This window comes from Silene latifolia, chromosome 7, assembly GCF_048544455.1.
Source record: "Silene latifolia isolate original U9 population chromosome 7, ASM4854445v1, whole genome shotgun sequence".
In the NCBI taxonomy this organism is placed as follows: Eukaryota; Viridiplantae; Streptophyta; class Magnoliopsida; order Caryophyllales; family Caryophyllaceae; genus Silene; species Silene latifolia.
This window is the reverse complement of record NC_133532.1, coordinates 124,312,376-124,320,139: the sequence shown is the minus strand read 5'-3', so window position 1 is coordinate 124,320,139 and position 7,764 is coordinate 124,312,376. Positions and strand designations below refer to the sequence as shown.

The window sequence follows — 7,764 nt, the reverse complement described above, 5'->3', positions numbered from 1 at the left end:
ACCCCATGTGACCGGCCTTACTTTATACACCAATCTACCCCTTATAAGACCATCTTTGACCACCGTGTTGACAACCACTGGAAAGCCTGTACTCCCACCTTTCCAACGAGTTCAAAAACACCTCAAACCGATCTTATTTGCTATCTCAAACATCAACTGAAAGTCACCCCATTACAATTGCTCAAACTTTGGCCAAAATGTCGTGTTTGACAAAAAAATTTTTATTAAAGGTTGTGTTTGACAAACTTTTTTTTTAAAGGTGGTGTTTGGAAAAAAAAAGTTTTTTAAAGGTTATGTTTGACAAAAAACCCTAAATAAAAAACGCCGTTGCCGGGGATCAAACCCGGGTCACCCGCGTGACAGGCGGGAATACTTACCACTATACTACAACGACCTTGTTGTTAACCAACGCGCTATACTACAATATAAACAAAACCGTATAAAACACAGAACGAAAAAAGATCGTGATGAGGATCGGGAAGTTGAACCCGACGTGAATCGAACACGCAACCTTCTGATCTGGAGTCAGACGCGCTACCATTGCGCCACGGATCCTCTTGTTGTTTAATTACGTTGCTGTTTATTGCTAACATGTTTATCTCTTTCGTTTAATTTGCTCACTCCTAGTCTTTACTCTTTATGCTCCCTTCGTCTCGTTCTATGTTTATCGTTGTTTGAAATATGTAATGGAAATTTTAATTAATGATATGAGTAGTTAATTAACTATTGATCGGGATGCAGAGAGTAATAACTATGTTAAGCTCAATTCTTTTAACGATAACAGTTGGTGAGACAGTGTTATGATGGGATGGTTTTGTAAGTCTTTGTAAGTTTGAAAGTAATAATTTAAAACTTTACCTATTTTGGAGTATTTCTCCGTTTTGTTGTGAGGTTAATAAGATTTTCTCTTGTAAGAATTTTGATTCACTTCACTTTGGTGCGATTCAATTTATTCTTTTAATTTAATTTAATTTTGCGAGTAGATAAAATTAGCGGTTTTGTACTCGAGAGAAAGATTTATTAGCCATGGAGATTAAGAATTATATTGTCGGTAATTTTACACATTACATTACATGAATATAAAAACCTAAAGTATTTAATTAAACATCAGAAATAACATATCTCAACACGGATTCTCAATTACCTAGCGCCCCTAGGCTAGGGGTGTTAACGAGTCGAGCCGAGCCCGACCTTGGCCTTGCTCGGCTTGTGCTCGAGAACCAAAACTCGAGCTCGATCCGGTCTTGAGCTTACTCGAGCTTGAAAAAAATGTGCTAGTGATAAAGCCTGCAAGCTTTAACGCGAGCTCGAGCCAAACTTGAGCCCAAATCGAGCCTATATAACACTGTTTATTTTTTTTCATTTTTTTTCTTTCGATATTTTCAATAATAAGGCTCGAAGGTTATATGTAAAAATATTTGGCAAATCAGCGGGACATTTGATATATATAATACAAAAATATAATCATGATAAAATATTTTTATAAAATATGAGTAATATCTTATGTAATCACACAAGTTCGAGCCGCTCGCGAGCTTTTCGAGTCGAGCCAGCCTTTGCTCGGCTTGACTAGTTAAGCTCTCGAGCCGAGCCCGAGCCGAGCTTTGACCGAGCCGATCTCGAGTAGCTCGCGAGCTGTCTCGTCTCATTAACACCCCTACCCTAGGCAAATAATTCCACTTGGTCAATTTTATTCTCAATACACCAAACAGGCAATTATTTATGAAATCATGAGGGAACATGTGTTGTAATGTGTAATATGTTAACATTATACAGCACTATGTTTATATGCTTTTACAAAATATAACAATCATTACAAGCTTGGTCACGATGAAGAATAGAAGGAGGATTCATTCACAATACAAGCTTCGACCCTAATCTGAGAATACTAGCAATTAAGTCATTCGTCTATCAATGTATTCGCGACCTTTATATTTGATTGCTAGTGAATACATTAGAGGGATACCGTCTCACTCCCGCGGCCATTTCCTACATTGGATTTTCCACGTCACCAAAACTCTTGTGTCAATTTTTTACGTTTTACATTATTTACATTACAATCATCATCATACAAACGCACAATCAATCACATCAAACCTAAAATTACACGATTAACGAATAAGACCGCTTTAACCCTAATTCTACCACCTAGTCGATAAAATATACCAAAACACTCACAGGCTCTTCTTCGATCCACTATTATATATTCACTAGGTAGTATCCCGCGCTTCGCGCGGCCTGTTTTAATATTTTATGATTATAATTGAAGAAAAATTATATAATTCATATATGACCTTCAATATTTTCTCTTATAAATAATTTTTTTTTCTCAAATTTAATATTTTTAGGTTTAACTTCAATGTTTTAAAGTAAAATACATAAGAGTTTTAATTAAAACAAAATAAGTGATAATTAATTATGCATGATCAACGTTTTATAAATAAATTTGTGACTGGTGAAATATCATATTAATCAAAATAAAATTTATTCGAATAATACAACAATCAACAATAAGTTCTCAAATTATATCATTTCACGATACTTTATGTCTCAAATCAATTAATATTTATTCAAAATGATGTGAACATAACTTTATGTAATTTTTAATTTTTTATGTATAACATGTGACATTTAGCTATCTAACATATAGAGTTCAAACTCAACTTATTCAAATATTTTGATTGTGTCTTGCATGTGATATGTGTCAAGCATATCTATGAAAATTTTGCACCTTTTGTTTTTTTAAACAATTATATATAATGATCTTTAAGAGTTTATTACCTGTAAATATAATAGGTTGAACTCTCTCAAATATTATTTTTTGATGTTTAACTTCAAAGTATTTAAAAGATAACATATAAAATATTTAACTAAAAGTAATACGAAGTATTTGGTTAGTCATAATCAATATTTTATATTTGACTTATACGTATTTAATTAAAGATATTAAAGACAAATGTAACGTGTTTTCTACTTTTTCATGTTGTTTATAATACTATATATTACTTAATAATCATTACTTTTGTTTTGATTATTCAAATGCACTCGCGATCACTATGTACATACACACTCATACACATACTCTTTATCACACTATTGAAGCTAGAGGCGGCAAACAATGACACGACACGAAAACACGACACGAACCCGACACGAAATTAACGGGTTTGGGTTGAGCCTTAATGACCCATTTATGTAAGTGGGTCGACACGAACACGACACGAAATTTAATTGGATCGGGTTTGGGTTGAGCTCTCTAAACACGAACTCGACACGAATGACCTATTTACTAAATTAATCCTTTTTTTCTTGATTTTTCATCACATAAATATACTTACACTTTCCAAATATAGAGAAAACACGAAAATATGACACGAACCCGACACGAAATTAAAGGGTTAGGGTTGAGGCTTGATGACCCATTTATGTAAGTGGGTCGACACGAAATTTAATTAGGTCGGGTTTGGGTTGAAGGGTTCGTGACCCGTTTACATGTGACACGAACACGAACCCGACACGACCCGATCTGTTTGCCAGGTCTAATTGAAGCCTATCAAAATCTCATATGTATTCAATTTGTCCAATATAATTTTTTTCATTCCCAGACTATAAAAACTTATCTCTTAGTAGTTTTTTTAAAGTTATGTTTTTAATATATAAAATGACTCTTCCAAATATATTTTTCTTAATGGATTTAATAGTGTAAGTTTTATAACTTTCTCAAAATGTTTTTTTACGTAAATGTAAAACATTGTGAGACGCTCACTTTAACCATCTCTACATCTCAAAATAAATATTTCAATAAATATAATGAAAATTATACTTAATTGAAAGCATTTTTCACAATGAACGTAATTATTTACATTTTAGAATTTTTATCAAAATAATTTTTTAGTAAATTTACAATCAAATCATTGTAATTATTTAATATAATTTATTAAAATATAATTAATATTTTGCTGAGATTTATACAGCATTTATTATGTTTGTATTTAATTTCAGCTGTAATTAATACGTGTATTTAAGGCTGGGTTGACACGTGGCGCATCCACAGCGTTTCAACCCAGTTTTATATATATATATAAGATATACTCCGTATGTTATTAGGGCAATTAAATGGCTTTGAAATATTGAAAGAAAAAATGTAAAATTAACAATTATATATAGGCTTAGTTGAGTTCGAGTTCTGGTTTAAATTCACGAGCTTGATAATGAGCATAATTTTTTCAAGCTCTGGCGAGCTCGAGCTCGAGTTTTGCTTCATGACCACAAGTCGGGCAAGGCTCGGCTTGTGCAGTGTGCGCAATTGGGCCCTGTAAGTTCTTATAGTCTAAAATAACATGTTCTAGTCTCATAATGAACATGTATAAACTGAATGCGGAAGCGATAAAAGAGATCGATTACATACCTCCAGCCATTGCTTGAAATAATTGATATGTCTTAATGAATAACCCAATTCCTTATGCCCCAAATCTGACTTGGTTTCCAAACCCTCGGCCTCACAATTTAGATGGTGTATTTTCTTAATGAGGTAGGCTTGGCGAACCTTAATCAGAATAAATATGTATTCCGTATAAATAAATAAATAAATATGTTCCCTTTATACGGACTCTTGCCATCAAAGAGTCAATTGGACAGAGTTTTCTAAATTACGAGTGGTAAGTTGATACCGTCGTCAGGTACCAAAAATAAAACCTAGATACACTAACAGAAGCTAGCAGTAAGTAGGGTCGATCTCCACAGGGAGATGGGAAAATGTCAGCTTTAACAAAGTCCGTCACGGTAACCAGTTTCTGGGGGTTTGAATTGTTTATTCTAATCTAATGAGATCAGGGAAGAGAAATAAAGCAAGAGAGTTGGAATTAAGCAAGTAGAGAGAAAACAGCTAAGACAGTCGGTTCACCATGATTCGCTAGTGATGCAATCTAGGTCTCAGGTCAATGCAAGTGTAATCTATGGAGCAATGAATATCTCCTTCCGGTCTCAATTCGCCCTAAAACACAAATAGCTTAGCTTCCGCCCTCACTAAAGTGCCCTAATGTTCGCTACAAGTCTCACCATTTCCAATCTTCCGATCTAGGTCAAGGTTTACCGTAATTTATTAACTAATTGCGTCGACTCAATTAGACAAGAACAATTAATTGTAGCGATTAACAACATAGACTAAATTTGCATTAAACCTAATAATTCAATCTACACTTCCCTTAAAACCATGGCTCCCCTATGTCTTAGCAAGGTAAATTAGCTATGCATTATTATTGAAATAACAACAACCATACATAAGCAATTAAGATCAAACATGATAAAGCAATGAAAGATTGATAATAACTATTGTAAGTTAAAGGAGAGAAAGCAATAAAAAGCAATAATAGATTAAGATTCAGATTAAAGGAAGAATAAGAGTACCGATTACAAGTTGTAAAATCTGAGCCAAAGTTTCAGAGTAAGAGTAAGAGAGAGTAAAGGGAGAGAAGAGAGTAGTCGAAGTCTGAGGCAAGAAGAAGAGATAGCAAACGTAGTTCTTAACCTAGCTTATATCCTAATTACAAAGCCCATCTCGGAAATAGGCAAACACACGCATAGAAAGGAAAACTTCTCGATCGAGTGAAATAAAACCACTCGATCGAGGACAAATCCATAAATTCTTCTCGATCGAACAGAAATATTGTTCGATCGAGCACCCCTTATATCAGCCCTTTCGATCGAGTAGATAAACAACTCGATCGAGCAACTCTTGATGGATAAAGCATTCGATCGACCAGATAACTGGTAGATCGAGCTATATTAGCGCATATGGATTCCTTGGCATCTTCCGAGATCAGTTCACGCGTCTTTAAGCGATGGATTCCACGCTCCGATTCCTTATTCTCCAAAATGCATGCAAACGGGACAAGTTTAGGCTCGATTTTGCTCCTTTCTGGTCCGTACCTGCAGTTTACACAAGGCAAACCAAAGTAGACTATTCGGGGGCATTTGTAGCTATTCGCCACATAAATAACACAGAAATGCGTGTAAAAATGAGGTAAAAAACCTTATATAAAACACACGCATCATAAGTTATGAGAGATAATAGTGGAAACAGAATCTTAGGTAAATTCCACATGGACCAACTTAATTTCCATAAATATTAATATAATACTCCCTCTGTCCCAGTCATTTGTTGTCCTTTCTATTTTTAGAATGAACTTGATGAGTAATTTGATCATTCTCATTCAATTTGTTCCACTTGTCATTTAGTTATTGGCCTTGTTCTTATTCCTTAGTTTTTGTGCCAAAACGAAAGGACAACAATTGACCGGGACGGAGGGATTACTTATTTATTTTATGGAATATCTTATAGGCTCGTTATCAAGCCTAGTCATAAGGTTTCCACTTTCCATTGTAGTCGACGACTTGACGGAGTAGATTACTGTGTTGAAACAATTAGTAAGAGATAATGAATGTAGATCTTGGAGTAAATAAAGAAGGAACCATTTAAAAAATGTTGTGTTGTTTACCTTTGCTTACTATTCATTACGATTTTAATTTAGGATAAATTACAAATAACCACCATGTATTTGCGTAATTTTACAAATAATCACCATGTATTCCCGTTTTTACAAATAACCCCCAAACTTTCATGTATACTCCTCAATCACCACCGTATATATGACCTGAGACTCATTTTTCATATTTTCCGACTCATTAATCAAGGATTTATCTGAAATACCCATATTATCCTTATCAACTAACACAATCCCAAATTACATTACATTTCTATTTTTCTCGATTTTCAGAAATACGCAAATCAATTGATTCATCTGAAAACCCTAAATCCCCCAAATCAATTGATCCAATATCCTTTACAATTTTTCTTTACAATTCAACTGAAATGTCCCTCCCCCCCTTTATGATTTACCATAATTTTTGGTTTCAATCACATGAATTCATGTTCAGCTCGTACCCACAAGACACATTCCTTAAAACTGATCTACGCAGACAGCAACTGGAGAAGTATTTATCGTCAATTCGACGGCATACATAGTGGTTTGGATTGACGGGTTCGAATAGAGCAGTAGCGCGGGTTGGGTTGTTAGAGATTCGGCACGGTGGAACTGGGTTGCTCGTGGTGGTTGAACAGCGGTACCGAATTGTTACTCGTGAGTGCGGAGCAGATGATGAGGATGAGTGGGGACTCGTTATTTCTGGGTTGAGATTCATGGGCAATAAGGAGGAGGGGGTGGGTGTGATGGCCTTATTTGGGATGCACTAGGTTGTGCGACAGAATGGTGGATCGGAACCGAGTCGAACTAGCTTGATTGCATCGTGTCACGGCTGCTGGACATGTGGTTCGTTTGTGCTCAATTAGTTCAACTTCTCAGACTTTTAAATCGGGTTTCGGTTCCGACTTCAAATACGGTGATTCAAATGGTGGTGTGCGGTTGAATTTTGGTCCAATGCCGTTGTTAGCTGCTCAATTAAGCGCGGAATTGGGGGGTTGCTGCACTTGAATTTGGCATGGTTAATTGAGATGAGTGTAGGTGAAATGTTGGAGGATCTTAGGAATTTACGGATTAGATGAATCAATTGATTTGGGGGATTTCGAGGGTTTAGGGTTGCCATATGAATTAATTGATTTGGGACTTTGGGTCTTCAGGGAAAGAAAGATATAGATGTTATGTTAATTGGGATTGTGTAAGTTGATAAGGGTAATATGGGTATTTTAGATAAATCATTCATTAATGAGTCGAAAAATATAAAAAATGAGTCTCGGGTCATATATAC

General features: G+C 35.1%; 2 non-coding genes across 2 annotated transcripts; both read right to left on the bottom strand.

Moving 5' to 3' along the window:
- Positions 1–322: 322 nt before the first annotated feature.
- Positions 323–394, bottom strand: TRNAD-GUC (transfer RNA aspartic acid (anticodon GUC)). Its single transcript has one exon. It is a non-coding gene; the product is annotated as a tRNA-Asp (tRNA).
- An 89-nt stretch (positions 395–483) lies between these two features.
- TRNAW-CCA (transfer RNA tryptophan (anticodon CCA)) lies at positions 484–555 on the bottom strand. The gene has a single exon. It is a non-coding gene; the product is annotated as a tRNA-Trp (tRNA).
- Between the last annotated feature and the right edge of the window lie 7,209 nt (positions 556–7,764).